The sequence below is a fragment of the Protopterus annectens genome, chromosome 11.part0 (genome assembly GCF_019279795.1).
Source record: "Protopterus annectens isolate FY-2018-M chromosome 11.part0, PAN1.0, whole genome shotgun sequence".
NCBI classification, from domain to species: Eukaryota; Metazoa; Chordata; order Ceratodontiformes; family Protopteridae; genus Protopterus; species Protopterus annectens.
In genome coordinates, this window is record NC_056745.1 from 1,547,103,691 (window position 1) to 1,547,128,398 (window position 24,708).

Here is a 24,708-nt window from a genome sequence, read left to right on the forward strand (position 1 = left end):
CTCCCCTATCTCGACCCATGTTAAAACCCGTTCCTAGGTTGGCTTTTGGTGTTCGATATTACCATTTTCAAACTTCCGTGTTCGACAACAGTACAGTCAACTGAGTTCACTTCGAAAATCTAATAGTAAACCTTATGAATATGTCAGAGGAGAAAAAAAAATGGCATGGACTAGTTTTGTACAGATTTTCTCTTGTAGAACAAAAGTAATGTCTTTCGGCTTTTCCCAGTTAGGGATCGCCACAGCGAATCACCGGTCCACTTATGATACGGTGTCGAGTTGCCAGCCTGGCACCCAACCTTCAAAGAAGGCACACCCACTCACACAACCACCTACCTGCATGTCTTTAAAATTCACTTGACCATGGGGAGGATATGCAGACTCCACACAGAAGGTGCTCCAGCTGAGAATCGAACCGGAAAGCCTCTTTCTGTGAGGTGACAATGTTAACCGCTGCACCACTGCTTGTGTAGAACAATTTTGTAAAAACACAAACTATTTAACACACTTTCTCTTCTTTCTGAGACTAGCTGGACTGTAGAGATGCTTTGCAAGACAAGTCTTGCAGGTTAAGGAGTCAGATATATCGTCTGTTGAATCAACCTTTAAACTGTTACAGGGATATGGAGTTTCACAGACAAAAATTTAACCAAACTTGAGTAATGCAGAAAGGCTGAGAATCTATAAGGACCCAAAGCAAGGACTAGTGCAGTAGTGGGATACAAGACATAGATTGTGAATGGTGATGCACATGTTGCCTGCATATGCAGTCTATGCGAAACAGTTAGTGCTACACCTGTGACATTAAAATATCAATGAAGACAGCACAAAAAGGAATTTGGTAACCTACATTTAACAAGTTAACTGCATCACCACAAACATGCCTGAAATGAAGTACTAACCTAAGAACCATGCCTGAAATGAAGGTGTAGTGATAGTGATACAGATAACCAAGCAATATAGCAATGATTGGCATACTGTGCATTTACCCCATATTGCATATTGTGGTATGTATACAGAATTGCACTGATATCACAAAACTGGCAAGAACAGTTGGGTAAAGGCACATGCATGCATAGATTCAGAAACAACAGATAATGTGCTCATAGCCTTCTAAAATTTGCCCCTGCCTGTAGCATATGGCATAGTTTCTGGTGAGCAAAGTTAGACTGTCAGTCACAGCTGTACAGATGACATAAGGTATTGCATTATACCAGAATACACCATTGCTTACTTGTGACCATGTTTAAGTAATCTGAATGGCTTCCCTATATCCCAAAAGATTTTTAAAGTCTTCCCTCAGTTTTTGGGGGACCTCTACCCCCCCCCCCCCAAGTAATATAAGGATCCTCTTGGGTCAAATCTTTTGTGGGAAAGGGGTATCATTAGGTGAGTCCGAATCTTGATCTCTGCATAAAGCATCCTCTTGGTTGCTTCAAGTAACCACATGTGTATACGCAAAATAAATTCACTGTTAACAGAAATGAGAAGAGCGGTGATACCAGTTATTTATTCATTCGTTTATTTATTTACATTTGTTTACCGGGAAATTCCGACTGGACACAGGTCCTTTTTCAGTGGAGGCCCGGGGAGAAAAGCTCCACAGAACAATAAATGAGCAGCAAAGTACATGAAGAACAATTGACTATACATACAACAGCAAATAATACATACTGCTAGGAATAAAGGTAGGTTGTATATACAGATAGTACTAAGCTCAAACAGAAACTCATATACCTAAATCTTATATACAAATATTGTACTAAACTCAAACAGATATAAAGCAGATACTCCATATGAAGGTAGAATAAGCTAGAAGGGCTAATGGGATGGAAGAGGAAAGTAGAGGAGTAAGAGAGCAGACTGAGTGAGTAGTGTATGTGGTATTGAGAGGAAGCTAGGTGTAAGTCAGTTGGATATGTATTTGGGGTTGAGATGAAGGGAGGTAGTTAAGCATGTTATAACAGGTCTGAGAGATTGAGTGAGGAGGGAAGGGGAGGGTAAAGGGTGAGCCACAGCCTGCAAAGGAAGGATGTTAGGAGTTAAAAAAAGTATTTACAAATGTGTTTCAGCAAGCAGTCTGTAAGGAATCGATAGTGGTTGCCACCTTCCTTGGAAGGAGATGTTCATCAGTCTTCTTTAGGTGAGGCAGTGGGAGTCTAGAGTTGTAGGTACTGTGGCTGCCCCAGGTATGGAGTGTTGTTGTTTCGAACTGTCAGGGCATGTCAGGAGTCCTTCCTTCTCGTGTGTGGTACTTCTACCTCCATGCTGGTGATGCTGCCCCTGTAATAGGGAGGCAGTAAGGAGGAGTAAGTGAACACGTGTAGCAGAAACTAACAATATATCAACAGTGAGGATAAAGTGGATCACTTTACATGTTGTCCAGGCAACCTTTCTTCCTTCTTCTACTGGCTGTCTTGTTCTCTGCTGTCTTTCCATGTTCTGCATATGAATCATAACTGTATGTTCATAAGATACACATATGCCAGATCATATATGCATTTATGGGTATGCAAAGTAATCCTAAAGCTATAGCTATGTACCTGTCCAGCTGTTTAGTTTTCAAGTGTATTGAAAACTTCAAGGAGCTACCAACACACAACTATTGCATCAGATTCAGTTTTGGTTCCTCTACTGGTGTGCAGTAAGTAAATTATTTAGATTAACAGGTGGATCACTGGCAGCAGTGAATTGCATTTCTACAGTGCCCTTACACAAGGCAACAACAGTCCATTTTGACTATACTTGTGTGCATGCAGCACTCAAAGTGAAAAAATTCTGAGTTTTCACATGGAGTGAGATCATGATAGATGTGATGGTTATGCCCAACAAGTATCAGTCATACTGGATGCAGATCATGGCATGCATATTTGAATAGCCCAGGCACACTTAGTCAGTTACTGACAGCTGGCACACCGACCGATCTTTCAGCATTATTTCAGATATTGCTCTAATGTGGCCCATGTAAAAAAGTTAATAGAATATATTTCATTATTCAAAATGATACATACTGTATGTAGATATGACTCACTGCTGTGACAATCTACTTCCATTCACACTGAAGTTCTATTACAGCAGGCCACATGGCAATCTATTAGAAATTCAAACCTCCTTACTGTGAGTACAGCAATTTCAGCAGTTTAAGCATGATTTATATTTAAAAACAGCATACTTCAAAACTCAATTCCAAATTCCAAAACGCATTTCCAAAAATTTAAATGTTCTTGGAGGGGATATGTACCAAGATTAAAACTGCTATATCTTGGAGAATTCTCCCCTCTCCAAGGTACAGCAATCTCTGAGTCAGCATACATAACTGGGGTGTAAGCTATAGTTCTCCACATCGGAAAATGCATGAAGGCAGAGAGTTTTGAAACCCATCACAGTTGGTTTAATGACTTAATTAAATGCAAATTAATTAATCAACCAATCAACTACATTTACTAGTCCCTACATTGTGTGCCAAAAAAATTAATGCAGAAAATTTTTTTTATAAAATCAGTGTGAAGTATTAGAACCATAGTCATAATTAATTAAATATAAAGTGTAACATGTATAAAGTGTGTGAACGCACAAAGCCTCATAAAATCTTAAAAAAACTGTTTACAAAACAACCATAACCCCCCCCCCCCCCCCCCACGTGATGAGTTTAAATAGAGCTACCTCTTCTGGTTTGGTATTATCTGATGACGTCCTGTGTGGTAGGGATGAAAACACGGTGACTTAGTTAAGCATTAATATTTTTTCTGCATTTATGTATTTGAATAAGCTGGGCTACTTGCACGACGTGGAGTGATTTTTGTACACTAGCCTTCCAGGTGCCTTGGTCTCCTTAGTTGGAAGTTTGGTACATTTTTGCAAGACACCTTTTTCCTCCTTGTGCTGTTCTTATTATATGTTAAGCTTGCTTTGCACTTTTTGAACTGCATTTTACTGATTTGCCGTTTCATTTTTTTTTCCTGTTGTGCTACTTTGTCCCTTTTTGTTCTGCACTTCGCTATCCTAGTACTTATGTGTACTACATATCTTAGCATAGTTTAGATTCAGATCTGCTGAATCTAGTCTGTTTGGCATAAATTGAGCACTAAAACCAGCCATCCTACATTAGGAAGGCCCTCCTGCACCCTTGTGGCAGAAATGTGCAGCACAAGACCTTTCTATGTTGGGGATTGTTGGACTAGGGCTCAGTTTTGGGCTGTCCCATTGGCTAGTTTGAGAAAGAAAAGAAAATAAATCCACTCATGACAAACTCAAGGTCATGCTGCTTAATGCTAGGAGTTTAACCAGTAAACTGCACTCCCTGGAAGCACTCCTAACCCTGGAAGATGCTGACATTTGTGCATTTACAGAGACTTAGTTCAAGGCCGCTAAGAGCACCCTAGCCGTACAGGGCTACAATGTTTTTGTGGGACAAAGTGTGGGAGGCAGATGCCCCAGAAGGATCATCATGAAGAGTGTCTCTTATTTGGGTGCTTCCCACGACCATACCTCTTGTAATATCTGTAAGGTGTTTGTGCCTAAGACTTTCCTGGCTGTTTATCTTGAAAATCAGTGGCTTAAACAGTTAAACAAGAGTAGCATGGAGGAATTCATTAACCCTGAGTTACTCCCGCTAGGTAAGAAGAAGGCCAAGAAGTCTTGGCTGGATTCTTTAGCTGTCCAGCCTCCACTGGACATCCATCTAGAAGCAGGTAATAGCTCTGTTGGCTGTTTGGTGTCTACATTAGATTCCTCTGCCATGACCCCATTGGAGGCCAGCATGGATCTGTCTTTTCACACATCCTCAGAGTTTGCAGGCATCTGCTCTTGACGTCAGTGGAGAACTGTGGTTGATTATCTTGGATGGTCCTAGAGGGATTCTGTAGATATTGATCAGGGAGGAGGTTCAGGGTACTCTTACTGAATCTCAGCAAGTGTCAGCACTTCCGGTACTTATTAGGACTGATGTCCATTCTAAGAAAAGACAAAAGATGACGCATGTATCAGTCCATCCTAGTGATACTCAAAGGGAATGACAAGAGTTTACTCAGGGCTTGTTTTCTGCCTTGATGGTCCTTAAGACTCCTCAAAGGGTTTGGTGCCTGCTCCTCCTTGGACCTGTACCCCTTCTAAATAGCCAAGGAACCACATTCCTCTTATGAGGCTTCAGGATCTGATGAGGGGTCCTTGTCCTATTCTTCACAGATGCCTTTCACTTATAGCTCTGATGAGGAGAAGTCTATTAGCCCTGAGTCTCCTTTCGAGGGATTGTCCTTTGCGGAAACAATTGCCAAGATGATGGAATACTTTAAGTGGGATTCTTCTCAAGTGTCTGATATTCAGAAATGTTATGAGTTGCTTCAGGTGGATACTACTAACCCTCTGCAGTTCCTCCTGTGTTGGCTGCATTGTTAGACACATTCGTTGCTGCCTCTAAGTCTCCTGATTGTCATCCTCCTGCTTAAAACTAAGGCCAATCGTAAGTCTGACCAGCTCTTTGTTTCTTTTCATCCCTGGACACTGGGTTTGGTTGTTTCTAAACAAGCCATCTCCTCCTGGATATCTAAGGCCATTTCTTTTTGTTATTCTTTTCATGGCAAGTCTTTGTCTACTTCTGCTAGAGCTCATTCTAGTAGGACTGTTGCCTCTTCTAGTGCCTTCTTCAAGGGGCTGGACACCAATTTCATCCTTAAAGCTTCTACGTGGTCTTCAGTGCCTACCTTTATTAAGCATTATAAGCTGGATATGGTTTCTAGGGTCAAAGCAGGTTTTGCTATAGCCATTTTGTATGGATTTATTGAGGGCTTTTTTCAGCCTTCCACCTCCCATTCTGTTTCTTAAGCTTTTTGTACCCTCCCAGTAGTAAAGAATACTGCAACAGTGATATAGAAGGACATAGTGCAGTTATGTAAATTCTTACCATAACAGTAGATGTCCTTCTCTTCACTGTTGCAGTATTTGCTCCCTCCCTCCAACCCTCTCTTATTTGCTCTAGTTTATATTTTGTGTTCCCTTCTGGCTGATGGTCTCCCTTTTTTTCTTCTGCATTTTCTCCTTCTGGATGTGCATAGATTCCTTTGTCCTATGGAGACTGTTCTCTACCGGGGCAATTCAGTTCTGGGTAACTGCATCTGTATGTCATGTATGGCGCATACAAGATCATAAAGCTTTGGTATACTGGCTGAACATTGGGTTGCCCTAGGCGGGGGATCCCTATAGTAAAGAATTCTGCAACAGTGAAGACTAGGACATCTACTGTTATGGTAAGATTTTACATGACTGTATTATCTCTGGGTGTGAGAAGCAGAGGTAAAACAGGTACTCCATGAAGAGCAAAGTAAGCATCTAACATTTCCACTGCATTTCATATTGCAGTTTCTAGCCTTTTTTTCTGACTTTAAGTTGTTGTTGTGTCTTTTGGCTTTTTCCTGGTTAGGGGTCGCCACAGTGGAACTCCGGTCCGTTAATGATTGGTAGAAGATTTTTATGTGCTGAGTTACCAGCCCTGACGCACAACCTTCAACGAAGGTATGCCCCTTCACACATGTCTCCACACAGAAGACGCTTTAGCTGAGAATCGAACGGACAGTGTCTTGCTGTGAGTCGACAACGCTACCGCAACAACACCACCGCAGTTTTTTTACTTTAAATGGTGTTCTTAAAATTTGCTTACTCTGACAAATGTTAGTATGTGCCAGATTGATTGCTGTGGGCAGATGTGTGTTATCTGTTTGTTCTTGGTAGCTATATTGTTGTGGTACTTGTGTTGTTTTGTGGGGTATAGCACATGGCTTTGCCTGTGCAAAGTTGTAACCACCATAGCCAGTTTCTGCTGCATTACATATACACATGTTAGGGTGATAGTTTAAAGTGCATCTTAGTCTGTGCACAACATTCCCTACTGCTGCTTCTCTGGGCATAACTGTTGTAGTGTAGCATCTGCTCCAGACTGTGGGCACCGTCTCAGGATTCTGCTTTCTTTCATGTACGTGTAAAGTTGTCATGTGCATATAAAGTTGTTTGCTTATCTTTCACACCTTTCTGTAATGAGTTGTGTCCCTTTTGTCTTTCAGCACAGTCAGAGCAGTTGGGAGAATTTTGCTAGCTGTAGCAGAGACTTTTAGCACAGTGGGATTAGTGCACACCTTTGTTATCAACTGTCCTACATATCATGCACAGCTGTGGCTTGTCATCACTAATGGCACCCTTCCCTGTGTGTCTCCCTTAAGTAAGTTGTTAGTATCTCACAGATGCAGCACATCAGCAGTCGCACATGGGAGTTATGGCCTCTCACTGGCTCTGTCAGACCTGGAGCAGGTGGTGGAGGTGACATTTGACCAGGTATTGGTAAACATCGGCCCCTCCTGCACCATATTTTGGATTTGCTGGCCCATGGTATCAGATGTGGGTGCAACCCATGTCACCAGCCACCCAAACACATGGCTACTACTTTTTGGATCCTAGAAATATCCCTCTGGGTCAATCAGCAACTGGCACTCTGCCTGTACCCCTAACCCTCCCTAGCCGTTTGTCTGCCCTCTGTTTACATTTCCCATATATTTATAAATCTCACCAATAGTTTGCAAAAATCTTTTATTATTTAAAACATATGCTTCATATGTTTTAATTCCTTAGTTAAAAGCTATTACTGATAGCATTAACTAGAGTTATAAGAATACAAAAACCCAGGCTACCTGAAATGCATTTCTTCATAAATGGTCATCTAGGTGAATTAAAAGAAATAAAATGCAATAAACAAATGCAGTTATTTCTGCATAAAGTGAATGTCTAAATAATTGCCTACCTGATTTGATGATTGTTTTATGTATTTTATATAAAAGCAGGAGTAGAACAGTGTAAACTGGGGGAAATGTAATATATTTATTTAAATGGACTGCCAGAGTAATAAGACCATTGAGCAATGCAAATGTGGCCTGCCAATAATTTAAGGAAGGTGCTTGGCACAGTGCCTCAGCAAATATCAGTATACAAGTTAGTTACCTTGGAGTGGGTCCCAGGGTAGTGTCCTTGGTTAAAAATTTGTCAAACAGCAAATAAAAGAGGGTTAGATTTAATGGAATCCATACTGAAGAAAGGATGGCTATAGGTTGTGCATCATAGCGTCCAATTACAGGACCAGTCCCCTCCAGTGCTTGTGTTAGTGACAGTGGAGAAGGATTGGAAAGAAGGGCCATATCTTAGCAGTTGAAACAAATATTTTTAACAGGACTGACTCTGCCAGTATAGCCTTCTAGGTATAAATGTTTAAAATAAAAATACAAATATCAAATCAAAAGGATTGTACCCCTGAACACCTAAACTGTGACAACAGATAATAAAGATAAACTTGTATTCTCTTATATTAAGAATACTTTGTCTTTCTAGCACTTAAATGTTAGTTAATTAGTCAGCTAATTAGTTAATTAGTTATGTCTCAGTTCTCTTTTAGATGAGCAAGTTGTTATCATATTTGGGGGCATAATATTAAACACTTAGCAATCCAGAATAAAAAAGCTGATGGAATTATTTTGTAGTGCGACTGTGGAACAAACATGTTGTTTGTAAGCTAAAGTATTCTTTGCCTCATTTGAAATTATCATGATCAACTATATGTCCCATCCCATCTAATCTGTTCCCATCCTACTTATTCCTTGTAACACCACTTCCTACTCTCCTAGAATTATATACACCATGACTGCCTCCTGTAGTTCCACAGCTCTATTGAACTATTTGACTAACAACTTAAGAGTTACCCTATGCTGCTATTTTTTTTTTTTTTTTTTTACAAAAGTGTTTTTTTTATTGCTGTTTTACAAACTATACTGATGTATTCTATCATTGTTAACCTTTTCTTATCATATTTACTTTGTGTTCCTGTGAGATAATCTGTAATGTATGTACAATGTGTACTATGTATTTGTATTTTTCTGGAGCTTTTCTCCACAGGACTCCATAGAAAATGGGCCCAATAAACTATCCTGGCAAATAAATAAATGTCTCATAAATATATTTACCTAGTTCCTAAGATTTATTTGTTCCCTGATGGCTAATAGCTATGAGCATTACCCAACTACTATGAAATTTTGATGCTACGGAGAGTGGGACAGATAGAAAGCGACACAATGTTACAGAAATGTTCAAATGTGTGGCAGCATAGATCGGATACAAATAAGTGCAAAACAGTTCACATGGATCACATAAACAAAGGTAGATGATGTAATGTGAGGTGAGATACTGGCACAAAAAAGTACTGTACATTGGTTTGATTATATATAAGAAGTGAGTAGTCATTGTGAAACTTAAAGAGAGCTGGGTAATTCCAAATGTGTACAGAAAATAATTGCAGTTGGAAAAAGGGAAGTTCTTTTTCCTTCATATAGACAACTGCTGAGGCCTAATTTGGAATGCTGTGTGTAGTTCTGCACAACCTCAAATGTAAAGACAGTTTACAAAACTGAGGCACTGCAAAGAACATTATTAGCATGGTGCCAGGTCTGTTCCAGGAGAGAGAGAGAGAGAAAATGAACCAAATACATACATACAGTCGGGGGGGGGGGGGGTGATAAGGGACATAGTATGAGCATTTAAGTACCTCAGTGGAGTTGTACAAATAGTCAGCATCTTAAAAGAGGAGGCGAGAAGGTATGATCTGTAGACAGAGGAAAGATGACTCAAAAGGTGATATGAGGAAGTATCTGTTTGCATAAAAGGTTGTAAATACATGTATTAGTCTTTTTGAGTAGGATGTTAAATCAGAAACAGTGGTAAAAATCAAGAATGCAGGGGACAGATGCAAAGAAATTCAAGTGAAATACAGGAACAATTAGGATGTCATTTACGAGTGAATTTCAACTTATTCATTAAGTTGTAAAAATGTGTGACTAGAATAACAAAATGGTCCCCAATTGTTAGCATCTGTATTCTATGTACTGCAGATTAGAGCTTGAAAGAAGTTAAAAGAAATTGTAAGGCAATAATAATGTTTGGTATACTTGACAGGAAACACTGCAAGGCCATGTAATTACAATCAAGCGTACCAGAAACTTATTATTGGTTTACAGCACAGCAAGATGTGAGTAATTTAGCCATTGTGGAATTTTTGTGTGGTCATGATGGTACTGCCCAAGTGACCAGCTATAGCCACCTCCTGGTTATAAATGTCTCGCAACTCTGCTATGGTGTATTACCATCATTGGTTGTTACTAGGCTAATGACCACTAAGGCCTTTTCAAGCCTAGCCATGCGCCACAAACCATTTTGGTTCCAAGTATCATAAGCAGGGTGCATGTTAGTAGGCAGATAGCTAAGGAGTTGTAAAGGGGGGTGTTAGTTATACTTATGGATGGTATTTGCCCATACACAGGGTCCAGACAGAGGGTAAATGTACAATTTCCTATCCAGTTGACAAGGCTGTGTTTAAATAGGGTCAGGAATGAACTCTGTTTTACTTGGATTGGGAGCCTATTCCATAGTGCGAGGATCCTTTGGGACACATATCAGTCTTTCAAGCATGTTCTGTCTATGTCACAAGCAAAGTACAATGGTGTTATTTAAAAATTATGCTGTTGTTTCTGGATTCCTGTGAGAAGTGCAAGACTCAAGTAATGCAAATCCTAACAATGAAAAATAAACTGTTATTCAGACACAAAGACAGAGAATTTGCAAAACTGGCTGTTATACCCTTCAAGCATTTCTGCAGACAGAGAGTTCCACCCTCCTGTACTTCTAACATGGATAGATGTACCCCTCCCCTGACACCCCAGCTTACTCCAAGATTCCTGATCCTCAAAGTATGGGGAAAGCTTTCAGATACAACAGCCCTATCTTTCTCATTAACTTGCATTTCTACACTTCTGAGGACCACAGTTACTGTGCAAGACTTTCAACATGCACCTGTTACTTCTTACCGTTTATTATATTACGCAGTTTTATAATTCAGATTACTTAAAGGTGTAACCTACATGTACCAGTATGGGTTAGTGGAAACAGCTAAATGATATTTTGCACATGCATGCAGTCATGACTGTGGGCATCACATGTACAACACATGAGACTTCATGTGACTGCTCATGGAGCTTGCTCAATTGCAATTACCGTTTAACCATGCAGAGCATTTCAAAAGAAGGTTTACTGGCAGTAGTAAACATATATCACTTTTAAGCCTTTCAACTAAATGTAAGCTCGCAGCTAGTGTAATAAGGGTGACAAACAATTGTTTTCTTCTGTAGATGGATGCTTTTTCCTATGAGTAATTTTATTTATTTATTTACCAGGAAAGTGCCTGACTGGGACAGAGCCCATTTTCAGTGGAGGCCTTGGGAGAAAGGCTCCAGACGCATGTCTTTAGAATATGGGAGGATACCCACTCAAATGCACGGAGGACATATAGACTCTGCACAGAAGGCATCCCAGCCAAGAATCAAATCAGATAACCCCTTGCTGTGAGGTGAGAGTACTAACCTCTTCACCACTGCGCTGCCCAATTTGCTTTTACCTATGCTGGCAGTCATAGTTTATTGATATTTCCATTGTATGTTAATGCTAAACAATAACCTTTATAAACTTTTGATAATGAGTTGAATACTGAATTCCACTGAACATTCTAACCATGGTCAATCATATGAGTGCATTCACTGTACAGTATACACAATTTAATTCAGAATATATCTATTAATAAACACAAAAGATGCATCTAAAAGTACAGTTACCCAATAACTTGACTGCATCTTACAGATCAGCATATCATACAACGTATTATTAAATAACTTTTTCTTGATTTGATCACCACTGATTTAAAATGAGGTACATTATCATACCTATTGAATACTGAATGGATATTAATAAGACTATTTACAGATTCTGTTTAATTTAGCAATATTAAAGCTATAAAAATGTCATGATGTATAAAAACAGTTATTTTGTTGCAGGGGGCTGTGGATTATGGTGCAGTTTATCCACTTCTGAACAGAGTATCTGATCACTCAAGCTTTATAGTAGGGATCATTTGCGTGTTTGCCCAAAGTGGAAAGCTCATGGGGGGAGGGAGGCATAACCATACACTCAATATCCATGTATAGCACTGCTAAGTCAATTTACTTTAGTTAGCCATAATTGGTTACACATAATAAATTTATATATATATATATATATGTATATATATATATATATATATATATATATATATATATATATATAGACACATTTTTTTTTTTATTTTAAAAAAGGTTTAAATGACACTGCAAATATTTACCTCTGTATACTTGCAATGCATACCATTTGGCCAGGTGGACTATGGGCCAGTGGCAATTTTTGCGTAGGGGGCTATATTTACTTATTTAAAGTTAAAAAAAAAAAATAAACAGCCCACAGCAACTGTACCTAAACCAGCCAAAGCTTTTTGTTCCTTCCATTCCCATTATTCATAAGGATAGCAACACGTAGAGAACTCAGAAATATTAAAAATCTAGAGAAGGGGTATAGTGGATTGACACAGATTCACCTTTAAAAGAGCAGCAGCAGGCTACTGTGACATAAAGTACATTTTTTGTTATCGGTGTTGTTGTTATTATTAATTCTGTCAGGAAAGTAGACAAAATAGATAGAGGCATTCAGTGGATGATTACATCAAGAAAGGAGTACTTTGCTATGACTGGCCAACAACTGTGTATTTGTGTATAGTAGTGCCAAAATATATAGTAGCATTTATGGTTCAGTCTGATATTATTTTGCCATCTTTTTTATTGATTTTTTTATTTCTTCAAATCTTTTGAGTTTCTAATGCCATGATGGTAAAATTAAAGTTAATGGAATTTAGTATTGTTTTAGTCTTTGATGTTCGCTAAAGTGCACATCACAGCACCCGCAGTGTGCCCAGAATTGACTCCTTCTGTAACTTATATGGAGTTATATGTATTGGTAACATACCTAAGTATGACTGTAGATTATTTTTCATTAGACCCATTGCTCCTACTACTATCGGAACTGTGGGGGTATTTATTTTCCATATTGCTCTCGTTTATGCCTGAAAATCCTAATATTTTGGAAGATCGTTGCACCACAGGTGTTAGTATTTCATCTGAGTATCCAAAACTTGCTAAACAACCAAAATGGCAAAAAGACAGCTTCAATAACAGGCTTTTACCATACTGAATCCACAATATATGAAATATAGAGCTTGACATCCACATGTTTTAAAGCTGTGGATTTACAACGCCACTTGACTTTTACAACAGCAAAGCTCTATATTTTATATATTGTGGATTCAATATGGTAAAAGCCTGTTACTGAAGCTGTTGTTTTAAAGCTGTCTTTCTGTCATTTTAGTTTTTAGCAAGTTTTGAACACTCAGATGAAATACTAATACTTGTGGTGCAACGCTCTTCCAATATTTACATTGATTTTTGTTCTGCTGAGCATTCTTTAGCGGAATTCACTTCTTTTTCTGGATTTAATCCTAATATTTTATGATGCTGTGTGTCTCTCTCTGTATGTGAGATGGTGTAATCTCTAGGTATAGCAGTTTCAATGATAAAGGCTATTATTGTCTTTTTACATTAACTATTATATCTGGTTTTCTTGCATCTATTTTTTGAATTGTTGGTAATGGGTGGTCCTATGTGATATACAGTTCATCATTCTCTGTAATGCTTTGTGGTTTGTGTTTCCAGTGCTTCTCAACTATTTCTATATTGTAGTGTTTGCACATTCCCCAGTGTGACAATCTTGCCACATTATTGTGTTCACTGTACAAGCCCCCTGCCTTTAGTGCATCACACCCAGCAACAAGGTATGAGACTGTTTCCAGTTCTTTTTTACATAACCTACATTTGTCTGTTTCTCTGACATGTTCAATGGACTTTGTAAACCAATGTTTATGTATTTTACTATCCTGAACTGCTATTACTAACCTTTCATCCTTTGATTTTAGCTCATTCCTCCTTAACCATTCCCGTGTCAATTCCTGATAAACATGAGGTTGTTCTAGGCAATCTCTATTCTTGTCACTATATTTATGGGCTTTTCACATTTCTTTCCTTCTCATCTGATTCTTCTCCTTATATTCTTTCTTTTCTTTTTTTTGCATATTCAGTTGTCTGATTTTTGTCTACTTGTGTTCTAATTTCCATTCTCATTTGCCACCTGAATGCTTCTGTTAAACTAAGCATAGAGGTCATCTTAGACTTCCTCTCCTCATGTTTTAGAACTTTTACTGTGTTTATATCTGATGAGGTCAGTACATATGTATGGAGTCCCATGGCTGCAGATATACATATACTCAGTTTCATGGAATATTTTATCTTGGTATATGCTGATTTGTATACATCAGTTGAAAAGCATGAAGCATTTTTCTTGTTTTTCTGTCCAACTGATCCAATAGCTTTTGGGGCCAGTCAATCACAGCAAAACTGTAAATTAAAAAATGTCAAGGCTGTTTCAGTATTAGTTTTAGTATTTTGAAGTATTTCTTGCTGAGTTTTATTTGCATTTGTTCATGTTTTATTCCAATCCTTCATCAATTCCCAAATATTTAGACACTCCTTCCTGCTCATGTTCCTGTCTTAGATTGATATTTTCTTGGTACTGCAACTTTCCTGCTTTAAATATTGCTTTTAGACATTTATCAAGACAAAATGTAATTCTTCTATCATTTGAAAATGTTTTAACCATTTGTAGTTGTGCTTTCAACTCCTCATATGATGAACTATACAATTTTAAGTCATCCACATAAAGTAGATGAGATGTCTTTAAGCAAGGTTGTTTTCTGGGAGCCAAACTGTAACCAAGACCTAATTTGTTAAGTAAACAGCTTAAGGCTAAGGGCAAGATGGAACAACAGCAATGACAAAGAATCACACTGGAATATCCCCCTTTTCATTTCTATCCCTGGAATAATAATTTGCCTTTTGTTGTGGCTTAGTTGCAAAGTGGTTTCCCATCATTTCATGGTCACTGTAATTTAATTGATCAATGTAGGATGTGTCTTATACATCTGTAAGCACTCCTTTATGCATGAATGTGGATGCTGTCAAATGCTTTTTTGTAATCTATCTGTGTCATATTTAGATTCTTCCCATTTTACAGTTCTCCATTATGTCTTTATTTAGCTACAAATGATCCTTTGTTCTGTATGACTTTCTTTTGTTATCCTTTTGTTCTATTAACATGAATGAGTTTTTTTTTTCTAAATGACTATATACTCTGTCCACATCAATTCCAGTGTATAGTCTCTACATTGTTAGAAAGCAAGTTATTAGTCTATAGTTTCTGGAATGGCTTACAGGTTCTTTCTAAAGGAGGAGGATTATTGTTTTTCCTGTTATTAACCAGGTAGGAGTCTGTTCAAGATGTGCATATAAGTAATTCTTACTTGGGGCTAAATATTTGTGTAAATATGTTAATACTTTTAGCCAAAAGTTAGCTACTGAATCTCGGCCTGGGGTTTTCCATTAAAGAGATTTTCTTAATTTTGTTTCAATTTTGCTGGCCATTGCTTCTTCCCATTTCATATCATGTACTTTTGAACTTCTTACTGTTTCTTTTAAATTTCTATCTATTCAGCATCTTTGTTATGTTCCAGAGGATCTTGATAAATATTTCTCCAAAATGTGTCTGTTTATTCTTTAGTAGTGTTTTTATTTCTTTTGCTTTTTTCACAGCCTATAAAACTTTTTTGAGTCATCAATGAATTGCTTATTTTGTACTTTTCTTATCTCTGTATATGTGTGCATATCTTCTAAGTTTTTCTGCCTGCCTGATATCTTTAGTTTATTATTTGCAGTAATGTATGATAGATTCTGGTCTGTTCTGATACTGTGTGTTGCTTTTACCACATCTATCTTTTAAGTATTTTTGTTGATCTTCTGCCTTCTGTATTCTTCTAACAGTGATACGTCTTGTCTTGACTGCTTTATAGTTTTCTCTGATGCTTCCATGATAGCATTTTATTTCTTCACTTCCTTTCCCTTGTTGCTCTGTGTTTTGTGGCAAGACTTTCTGTTATTAATTTGATTGATTCTGTTATATCACATGAATGTTGTCTTAATAGTCTTGATTATTGTGCTCATCAGTTTTATCAGACTTCTAACATTTTGTGCCTTATTTACTTTGTGCAATCTATTTCTTTCATCAGTCTTAATATGTCTATCTCTATTAAATCAAGAACTCTTCCCTTATATAATTTTCTTCTTAACTGTAAGTACATTATTTGCTCTCTGTTTCCTGTGCCTTCGACAGAAAGTTCCAGAACATTTTCCTGTGACATATCCTCTTCAGCCACATCCTATGTCATCTGCTGCTCCTTCATATGGGAATTCATTGGCCCATCACTGCACAACATTGCCTCTGTAAGAGTTGCCACTATTTCCTGTTCTCTCCTTTGCTGTGCAGCTCCAGCTGAACGTTTGTGCTGGTTTGCTACTGAAAGATCTAGAGCATCATTATGTGTCAAGTGATCAGATGCTTCCCATTCCACTTGTTTCTCCATTGTATGGGGACTGATTGTTCCACCATGCAGAGACATTACCTGAACTGGGTTTTCTTCACTTTACAGGTAATCCATATCTTCAGTTTCTGTTTCTTTAACTTCTCCATTACTAATCCTGTTGCCTACATTCACCCTTTGTTTTCTTATTTTTTGTCTGTATTTCTTTTTAGATATCTTTGGTGCTGCTTTTTTGTTTTGATTAGTTTTGCTTTCTCATTTGTATAAACATTGAACTACATCATCTCTCTTCTTCTTTTCCATGTTCATATTTCTTCATCTGATGTCTCCCACTCCTCCCGTTTCTCTTTAATTTGAGGACTCATTGTTTCATCATGCTGTAATATTACCTGTGTTAGACTTTCTACACTAAATCCTTCACTTTGCAGGTATTCCATAACTTCCGTTTCTATTTGTTTAACTTCTACCTTACAAATCTTCTGTTCTACATTCCCCTTTGTGTTCTTTTTTTTATTGTGAACTTTTCCATATGTTTGGAGCTATTTTTTTGTATTTATTAGTTTGGCTTTCTCCTTTGCATAATTATTGTACCATATCAAGTCTCTCTTTCTTTCCCATGACTATGTTTCTTTTATATACCTTTCAAAAATCTCTGGGTTTTGTTATTTATATTTTTGCACTTTCTCTGTCATTTCTTTTTCCAGGTGGCCCAAAGTTTCTTTGTTTATGTAATGTTATATTAATTTGCATTTGAAGCTTTTAACAGTTTTTCCTAGTGCAAGTATTTTTCTTTTCTCTAATTTCTCTCTTAATCTTTCTGAACATCTTCTATCTGAAAATTCTGGGCTTCTTGAAAAATAGTAACAGTATATATTTCTTTCCTCATCCTCAGTAGTCCACTCTGTCATCTTTATGATTTTGTTTTGGCCTGTCCGTTTTTTTGGACTACTATTTCCTTCTACAACAGAGGGGCCATCCTCTCCAGAGTTTGGCCTTACCCCATTGTAGGAATGTTTCCGTGTCATGAGAATTCTACACTGCCAGTCCTTGGCACCACTGCACACACCAGGATTGCTCACTTTCTTTATCCTGAGACTTGTGCATCCACCTGTCTTTTTTTTTTTTTAACCTACCACTCTCCATGATATATTCTAGATAAGGTACAGTCTATATAGCAGTGTCGTCTTGGTGATATATTGTAAAAGCAAGGACCACCACATGAAGGTACTCATCTAGACTTGAGGATGACTTCAGTTGCAACAGTACTACTCTCCTTTTCTTGCCAATTTCTTCATCTCTCCATTTTTATTACTGTTGGACATCTGAGATGGTGTCACAAAGTAGCTATAATTGTTTGCCTGGGTATGAGGATCTGGTTATACATGAAATATGGCTGATTGCTGTTAGTTACTCAATTATCGTGAGTTGGATTTGCATTACTAATATGATTTGAGTGAAGCAAACTGGAAAGGAATACCCTACTGAGGGAGCTACTGTTTGTGTTAAACAAAGTTGAAATACATTATGTGGCCATTTTTGTCACCATCAGATATGAGGTATACACAATCAGCAAAGTGGCTATAATTGCTGGGTGGGTGGAAAACTGGCTGTGGATTAAAGCAACTTACCTTCTTGCTGCTTGCTGAGTTTAACACTTCTGGTTTTACAGGACTAGTGTACATTTGTGACATAAGTTAGAAATTTTTAAATTGAAATTGTCCCTGATTGTGCCTTACATTTTGGTTTGTTCCTTAAACTTTGTGGCTTTCTAAAACATCACTGAGGACTGTAGTTATTAAATAATGGCATATATTTGAGTTTCAGACTTCAAAACGTTCAGAAAATGCATACCAATGTAAAATATGTTATTCTAGCAACTTTATAATATATATGAAACATATTTAAAATCTTTCCCATTATGGGCCCTTGTTCATCATTTTTAGTGTTGCCCCTGATTCTTATGCTAAGAAACTGAGAGGTATTAGGTATCAGATAAGGTGTGTACAGCAAAGTGGCTGTAACTGCTGGTTGGAGGTAGGAACTGTCTGTGGATGAAAATAACTCAGAATTGTGTTGCTTGTTCATTTTAAATAACCTGGCTTTACAGAACTATTATGTTTTGAGTGACATAAGTTGGAATACTTTGGTCACTGCATGGTTATGTAAAACAAACTTGAAATCATCGTTGTGTCTAGAATTATTTATTTTTACAACAATCAAACATCTGAACTATACGCAATCAATAATGGGGTTGTAATTGTTTGGTACAGGCATTATCTGTAGATAGGAATGACTAATCTTACTGCTATAATCAAGGTAAACAGTCATTAGTCTGACTTTGCAGGATTAGTCTCCATTTGTTCTAAGCAAACTGGATTACTTTACTGGGGCCATTTTGTCAAGTAGCTGCAACTGATGTGTTCCGACATTAGTGGGTTATAAATCAGCAGTCTGCGTGGTCTTTTACAGCTAAAATGTTCTAAAATTGGTAGTTTTTTTATTAGTGGTTTTGTAAATTTTATTTTGGTTCTTGCTGGAAAAAATATTCAAGACTACTCAAACTTAAAATGAACACATCCAAATGTAGTTTTATTAAGTAATTAATATAATTTAAATAGTCTTGCTGGTAAGTATATGCTTAAATAACCAAGAAGGTGAAACCAAAAGAACAAGGTGTATTTATGTGTGTTTAAAAAAAGTATATATGTAAATGGAGGTTGGGGACCTGTGGATTAAAAAATGCCTAGGGCTCAAAATACACTTTATCCTTGTCTGATTGTTGCTACAGTAAACCATTTTCATTTCCCAGAACCAGTAACACAGACTAGAAATGAAAGTAAAAAGTTCTTAGTGGATTAAAACTGGGGTATGAACTAATGATAATGGTCATCCATTTAAAGCTTTTAGTTTGTACAGGTTATGGATTCAACATATAATAAATGCTATCTCCTCATAGTAATTTCTAGAAAGTAGGAAGAAGGGATATATCTGTTTAGGGAGCTCAGAAGGCTATGCCATTGTTTTCTTCTTGGACTGCTGTATTTTCCATATTCAAATAGTAGATGATTTGTTATCAAAATGAAGTATACCAAATATATTTCTTCATTCAAGTGCTCATTCTATTTGATAAAATGGTTATTCCATTTCAGGGTTGCATGGGAAGCCATACCCTGGTACTTTGTTACAAGATGATGAAATGAATACTGAATGGAGCATTAGATCTTTGCAGGGCACACGCGCGCGTACACACATACACACACACCTTGCATACTTATGGACAATATGAAGGATCACAAATTCACTTACTGCACATCTATGAGTTGGAGAGGAAACAGAGTATCTTGTAGCAACCCATAAAGACACATGGTGGATGTGCAGACTCTGTACAGAATGCATGCTACTCGAGAAGCAGAGAAAAACTATGAGGCTGCAATGCTAACTACCTGCACCACTGTGTTACCCACCAAATTAATAAACTACTACACTTCATTTATATAAAGGATATTGCAGATGTAGATTTTTCACTTTTTTGCAGTAACATGGTTTAAACAAACTTGCATTCTTCAAGACATATTTTTTATGATAGGATGGGCCTTTGCAAATGCATTCTTAGCCTGACTGGTTTTGCCTTTCTGTAAGTGGAATGCACATTATAAGGGTGGGCATTAGCCAAACAAAATGGTCTCTAGACCAACATGCCTGTAATGCCTTTGTTCCTATGAACTTGCTATCAAATTCCAGGGAATGCTGGATACTGTGCTGGAATAAGGTTAATAATATGCAGTCTGTTACAAAGATGCCATAGTTATTCTAACAATTTATAAGATGTATGGCTTTATAAAGTGAAGTATTTGGTTTTGTTCTTAAAGTACCTTGCAGGAAATGTGTATCTGGCAAGCAGAAAATGTTTTATTTAAGGTACACTTCGGGAGAAAGAAAATCAGACCTGAAATTCCAAAGAGTGCATGCTTTGAGAAACTGTTATTTTCTCAAACAAAATGTGCCCATTCTTCTGAGATTGACTAGTTATTACAGAAGACCTTTCATAATTCTGCTATTATAGTATATTGTCCTTCAAAAACAGATGAAAAATATGCAGACGCTGTTATGTAGAACTAAATAGATTAGATTACTTTTTAAATGATAATTAGCATTCTTTCATTTTTTTCTGTGCTGGTAGATGAGGCTTTATCCACAGGTATAGAGCTGGTCTCAAAACAGAGATGGGGTTCAATACCCAGAAGCGTTTGATAGAAACTGAAGAAAACGAAGTTGTGGTCTACCATGATAGAAAAAAAGGAACAGTTTTAACCATAACATCAGCCTTAAAACCACCTGTGTATTGCCTTTAGGGTTATCCATTTGTTCCTAAGAAAGGGTAAAGTCCTCTTAAATGATTAATGAATAATGAGGTGACATATGTCTGATATAAACATTGTTCGACAAACACACCATCAGCTGATAGCAAAGTCGTCCAAAATATGGATGCCTAAATATTACAACTTTTGTGAACCTATTTACACACACTTTGCAGCAGAAGGCTGCCAAGGATTTCAATACCACCTCCAAAGGTACTTTCCACATTTGTTTGGAGCAGAGTAATTGTCACAAGGATATCCAGTAACATTTTTAGACATCACAGCTAGATTTTCTTTCCTGTTAGTCCCATAAGACTTCGCCAACAAGGGATTTTTCTATTACATCTTGTGTAGTCATCTGCAGACTTAAAATACTATTGCCCATTACCATCAAGTTCTAATTTTAATAGAATAGACATTTTTTCCAGTCTTGTTCAGTCTTTCTGGGAGCTATCCTAGTGTCTAAAAACACATTAACTAAAGTATATTTATAAACACTGTCAGCACCTGCTTGCATGTATTAAGAATTTTTCTTTTATCCAATATACTGCTACTGCAAAAGAGTTGAAGTTATGTGAATGTATAGCATTCACCTAAGACGTATACAAAAATACAGCATAACCTTGAGTATCTTGCAGTGTATGCATGCGCCACTTGCAGTGTATGCATACGCCAGAAAAAAATCCTCACAATTATGTTATTAAACCAGCCCTACATATATGTAGCCACGTACTAATCCACTTCAAGACTGTCTGACTAGTCTTCCACAAAAAAAATAAATAAATAAGTAAATGCTTGACACCCAGTTCACTGACATACACAACATCAACAGTCTTGAATCAGCAAATCAAAGTAAAGAGAAATAGTGCATTACTGTTGGGGGGACAAACACTCATATCCCTATACAAACAGCTGTCTCTCTCTCTCTCTCTCTCTCTCTCTATGCCCCCCCCCCCCCCCCCCCACACACACACCTTAATACTTTTAAATTTGAGATTGCACCAACTCAGTAGAAGTAAAATTCCAGAACACAGCAGCCTTGGTTGAAAAAATGCCATTTCTAAAATAATGCTTTTTGATTCCTTTGATATTGCTGAATTGGGTCTATATCAGCATATCGAATGCTGAAAACGCCAAATGCAATTTCATCAAACTGAAATGTTCGAAATCTCAAAAGAGCGAACTGATGGAACATCGATTTCTTTCCCAGGGAAAGAAATTGGTGTTTCGTGCAAAAAAAAAAAAAATATTAATACTTTAAACACTAACAGAAGTGGAGGGCTTCGGCCCCCCCTACTTAAATATACCAACTCCGAGACCGCACCACAGTGGAGGAAATAGCAAACTCCAATGACGGCCCACCGATTTCTTTCCCTGGGAAAGAACTCAATGTTACGTCAGTTCGCTCTTCTGACATTTCAAACATTTCAGTTCAATGAAATTAAATTTGGCATTTTCAACATTCGAAATGCTGATAGGAACCCGCTGAATTGTGTTGGTAAACAAGACAACAGTCGGTAGTCATATCACCTTGATGCATTCATTACAGTAAAAAAATGCACACAAGGTAAATACACCATTAATAACAATTTGCATAATTTAGACATTTCTGTGACTTGTATGAACTGCATAAGGTTCTTTTGTGCAGTATTGCCATAAATGAGTGTTTTGTTTGCCAGACACTGTTCCCTTTGATGTGCCAGTAAAGTTATTTATGTACAAAATTCCAGGGTTCATAACACATGATAATATTTGGTGGTCTAATATATTTCCTTCATCAAGTATGTTATATTATGGATGTTAAAATTAAACAATATGCTATATAGGAGACGCGCTCATGAAAGGAAACATTTAAATGATTATGTGAAGATAATCGGAGTTGTTTTATTAGGTCCAAATCCCTTGTTGACTTCTTGGCTCAGCTTACTGCCCATCTGCTGACCCATTGTTTCCTTCCTTCTGTTGTCCCTGGAACTCTACACCAATCTGTCAAAAGACTCCTATTTCCTGAGAGAATTTGCCTTTTGGTAACCACTGTTAGGAGGCACCTAGGTAAGACCTAGTGAACAGTGATTGTGACAGTCAGTTTGCAGGTAGTCATAATTTTATTACCTTATGTATCTGTACGTACCTTTGACAAGGTGGGATGCAGCCAGCATTCAATAAAAAGTCATATGCAACAGGTACATTTGCTGCTGCTGGAATGCCCCTTCCAAGAACTTTGTTGTATGGCTAGAGCCTGTCCTTGATCAATAGCAGTGAATGCCTTTGTGCTGAACCCCCCCCCCCCCCAAAAAAAAAATTAGTGCCAGTTGTTTGGTTGTTCACTTCCCACCTCACCCCTGACCAGTTCTCTTATACTTTCACTGTCAATTGATTACATTTCTTGTACTGAAATCAGATACCCTGCCTCTTTACCAACAGTCTGGTCAAGGTGTACACGTTTACCTGGCAAGGCAGTTAAATGTGCAGTTCTGTATATTTCTGTGGCACATCTAATGATGAACTGGCAAACTGTAAGCACAGCATGCATTAGCACCTGTAATGCATTCTAGTACAGTGCTGTCACTGTACCCTGTGGAATATAATGTATTACAAAATAGCTAGAAGTAGAAAAACTTATTTATGTCAGATGCTGAGGTTAGTTGCATCTGCTAATATTTTGGTGCTTTTAAGAAACTAACATGGAAAAGGTGGTAGAGCATCAGTTTTATAGGAAAGGCATTTCACAGGGGAGGCTTGCCACAAGACAATTTACAATGTAGGCAAAGCTAGTCTGACTTGCACAGGAGGATACCTAGACTGCTGCAATGTTTTATTTGGTTGGCACTAGAGGTCCATATGCCATGAACAGGTAATTATGATTGTTATTACTCTACTAAAATATTTTCTTTTCTGATAGTTACAGTTATAAAACATAAAAACTATCCAGTGATGGCATTTTATGAATATATACCATGGAAGAAGCTAACCAATTAATGCAAAGATATTCAATCTTTCTGTGTCATTGGTGACCCGAAATTAAGTAGCAGCTAGTTGCTGAACAGCTGACTCTAGAGGGAGGAATTAGTGATAAACACTTGTGTTTCTTCTTTGGGGGGGGGGGGGTCAGGGAGCTGAGCTCCTGTAGTATATGGTCTTGGAAGTAGAGCACATTTAAAAGTCCATCGTGGTATCATGGGATGGATTTTACATACCAGTACGCTGTGTGACTCATCTTCACTCTGTGCACTTATTAAGTATTAAAGGATTATGAGCATAAAAGAAAGCTGGCTTCAGTGGTGTAGAAGAAGAAAGTACTGATTATGACCCCAGTGATCAGAATTCAATTAGCAGCTTGGGTACCAGGTGGAGATTACTGGAGGAAGGAGAGAAATAAAGGGGGTATGCCTGCTTGCCTTTCTTAGGAGCGAGGAGAAAGGTGCTTGGCCAGGGTGCACAGAATGCTCCAATTATTCCACTGAAGACTGAAGAGACATGAACAATGTGCTTGTCTTAGGAGGTGGGGTTGTAAGGGCTTAGATCCCCCACAGATATGAGTCACAGTCACATGCTATGGCTATTGCTCGTACTCCCAGAAGATTGCATAGTAGACATGCAAAGGAGTTAGGGTTTTAAAGAGAAAATCCTGGTTCCCCAAGCTGATGATAATAACAAAAACATTTCTTGCAGGGAAACTAGACACTATACCCCCAGACACTGGAAGTTTCACCCCTACTCTTCCTATTTTATTATTCTTTATCTCTCCCTCTTCCTCTCTCTGAGATCACTGTAACTCAGAAAGCATGCTCACTAACTAGTAATGTGTACACCTATCTCACTTCTTTCCTGAGGTGTACCAAACTCAGACCACCTACAAATTCCTGTTATGTGGGTATTTATAATCTCACTCTACTGAGAAGTGAACAGTGAAGCACAGACGAATTCCAG